We start from the raw sequence: 3,746 nt of genomic DNA, 5'->3' as shown, positions 1-3,746 counted from the left end.
GTAAATATTCCCTTACCTTTGATTATCTTCATCAGAAGGCACTTCCAGGAATCCCAGGTCCACAACAAATGTTGTTTCTTTTGACAAAGTTCATAATTTATGTCCAAATAACTCCAAGTTGTTCCATGTTAGCGCGTTCAGTAGGCTCCTCAAAATGTAGGGCGGGGGGTGGGGGGGGGGGGGGGTGGGAAAGTCACGACGAAAAGTACAAAAAAATCTATTTACGTTCGTTCAAACATGTCAAACGTTGTTTAGCATCAATCTTTAGGGCCTTGAGAACGTGAAACGGATAAATATTTCAACAGGACCTCTCCTGTGTCTTGATAAACGTTTGAAATACAAAGTCTCATCTCACATGAACGCGCATGTGCGCGCAATAATGAAGTGACGACATCCCAGGGACGTCAACTTCCCTTCCTTGTCATCCGGTCTCTGTTCATCATAGATGCTTCAAACAACTTTATAAAGATCGTTGACATCTAGTGGAAGCCGTAGGAAGTGCAAAATGAATCCTTTGTCACTGTGTGTTCTATTAGCAATGACTCGAAAATAGTACAGCCACAAAATGTTCATTTCCTGCTTGTATTTTTCTCAGGTTTTTGCCTGCCATATGAGTTTTGTTATACTTAGACACCATTCAAACACTTCCCTCTGCAACTGGATCCTGGACTTCCTGACGGGCCGACCCCAGGTGGTAAGGGTGGGTAACAACACATCTGCCACGCTGATCCTCAACACGGGGGCCCCTCAGGGGTACGTACTCAGTCCCCTCCTGTACTCCCTGTTCTCCCCTGACTGCATGGCCAGGCACGACTCCAACACAATCATTAAGTTTGCCGATGACACAACAGTGGTAGGCCTGATCACCAACAACGACGAGACAGCCTATAGGGAGGAAGTCAGACCTGGCCTTGTGGTGCCAGGGCAACAATCTCTCCCTCAACATGATCAAGACAAAGGAGATGACTGTGGACTACAGGAAAAGGAGGACCGAGCAGCCCCCATTCTCATCGACGGGGCTGTAATGGAGCAGGTTGAGAGCGTCAAGTTCCTTCACGTCCACATCACCAACAAACTAACATGGTCCAAGCACACCAAGACAGTCGGGAAGAGGGCACAACAAAACCTATTCCCCTTCAAGAGACTGAAAAGATTTGGCATGGGTCGTCAAATCCTCAAAAGATTCTACAGCTGTACTATTGAGAGCATCCTGACTGGTTGCATCACTGCCTGTTATGGCAACTGCTCGGCCTCTGACTGTAAGGCACTACAGAGGGTAGTGTGTACGGCCCAGTACATCACTGGGGCCAAGCTCTCTGCCATCCAGGACCTCTATACCAGGCGGTGTCAGAGGAAGGCCCTAAAAATGGTCAAAGACTTCAGCTACCCTAGTCATAGACTATACTCTCTGCTACAGCACGGCAAGCGGTACCGGCGCGCCAAGTCTAGGTCCAAGAGGCTTCTAAACAGCTTCTACACTCAAACCATAAGACTCCTGAACATCTAATCAAATGGCTACCCAGACTATTTGCATTGCTCCCCCCCCTCTCCCCCCTATTTTACACTGCTGCTACTCTCTGTTTATTATCTATGCATAGTCACTTTAATAACTCTATCTACCTACTCTATGTACATATTACCTCAATTACCTCGACTAACTGTGCACCCGCTCATTGACTCTGTACCGGTACCCCCTGTATATAGCCTCGCTACTGTTATTTTACTGCTGCTCTTTATTTATTTGCTACTTTTGTTTCTTTTTTTGTTGCCATTTTTCGGGGTATTTTTTCATAAAACTGCTTTGTTGGTTAAAGACTTGTAAGTAAGCATTTCACTGTAAGGTCTACACCTTTTGTATTCGGCGCATGTGACAAATAAAATTTGATGTGATTTGATTCGAGAGTTTTAAACCAATGCATCAACCATACCCATTGTTTACAAGGCTAGAATACATCTTGGACATGTTGTGGTGAGAGATGAATGACTGTTTGCATTTCATCATTAACCCTACAACACAATATAACACAGGGTGGCACTGTCTGCAACACTGTTCTACACTTTCTTGCCATGCACATATAAAAATAAGTGTGACAATGTTTTGAAGCTGCAATATGTAACTTTTGGGCAACCTGATCAAATTCACATAGAAATGTGAGGTCTATACTGAACAAAAATATAAACGCAACATGTAAAGTGTTGGCACAAATTTGTTTACATCCCAATTAGTGAGCATTTCTCCTTTGCCAAGATAATCCGTCCACCTAACAGGTGTGGCATTTAAAGAAGCTGATTAAACAGCATGATCATTACACAGGTGCACCTTATCCTGGGGACAATAAAAGGCCTCTCTAAAATGTGCAGTTTTGTCCCATAACATAATGCCACAAATGTCTCAACTTTTGAGGGAGCATGCAATTGGCATGCTAACTGCATTGAACGTACACCAAAGCTGTTGCCAGATAATTGAATGTACATTTTTTTACCAATGTCATTATAGAGAATTTTGCAGTATTGCATGTCCAATTGGCCTCACAACCGCAGACCACGTGTAACCATGACAACCCAGGACCTCAACATCTGGCACCTTCACCTGCGGGAACATCTGAGGGCAGCCAACTGGACAGCTGATGAAACTGGGTTTGCACAATCAAAGAATTTCTGCACAAACTGTCAGAAAACGTCTCAGGGAAGCTCATCTGCGTGTTCGTTGTCCTCACCGGGGTCTTGACCTGACTGCAGTTCAGTGTCGTAACCAATTTCAGTGGGCAAATGCTAACCTTTGATGGACACTGGCACACTGGAGAAGTGTGCTCTTCACGGATGAATACGGTTTCAACTCTACCGGGCAGATGGAGAAGTGCGCTCTTCACGGATGAAACCCAGTTTCAACTCTAACGGGTAGATGGAAGACCGCATGTACGTCGTCATGTGGGCAAGCAGTTTGCAGATGTCAACATTGTGAACAGTGTCCCATGGTGGCGGTGGGGTTATGGTATGGGCAGGCATAAGCTACGGACAATGAACACAATCACATTTAATCGATGGCAATTTGCATGCACAGAGATACCGTGACAAGATCCTGAGGCCCATTGTAGTGCCATTCAACTGCTGCCATCACCTCATGTTTCTGCATGATAAAGCACAGCCCCATGTCGCAAGGATCTGTATGTACACAATTCCTGGATGCTGAAAATGTCCCAGTTCTTCCATGGCCTTCATACTCACCAGGCTTGTCACCCATTGAGCATGTTTGGGGTATCTTTAAGGTAGTTGTGACCAACAGATGCATATCTGTATTTCCAGTGATGTGAAATCCATAGATTAGGGCCTATTGAATTGACTGATTTCCTTATATGAACTGTATCTCAGTAAAATCTTTGAAATTGTTGCATGTTTCATATTACATATTGTGTTAGTATAGATCTGTCATTCTCATTGAAAGCAAGTCTAAGAAGCAGTATATCTGTTGTGTGTGCTATTTCTATGCTTCCCGTTCTTAAGTTTCCTTTTTGCATATTTTACTTTTGGTTTTGTACACCAGCTTCAAACAGCTGAAAATACAATACAATTTTGTTTGTAGAAAGTATATTTCACAGCGGTTTAGATGGTGCAATGGTTTTCTATACAATTACTGCTCGTTTTGTCACATAAACTGAAATTAGGCAAACAATTAGAATTTTTGCAACCAGGAAATGGCAGTGATTTCTGCATATTGCTCCTTTAATGTATGAAAGTATATTACCTAA

This window comes from Salmo salar, chromosome 21, assembly GCF_965601325.2.
Source record: "Salmo salar chromosome 21, fSalSal1, whole genome shotgun sequence".
In the NCBI taxonomy this organism is placed as follows: Eukaryota; Metazoa; Chordata; class Actinopteri; order Salmoniformes; family Salmonidae; genus Salmo; species Salmo salar.
The sequence above is the reverse complement of the archived record's forward strand: the minus strand, read 5'-3'. Positions refer to the sequence as shown.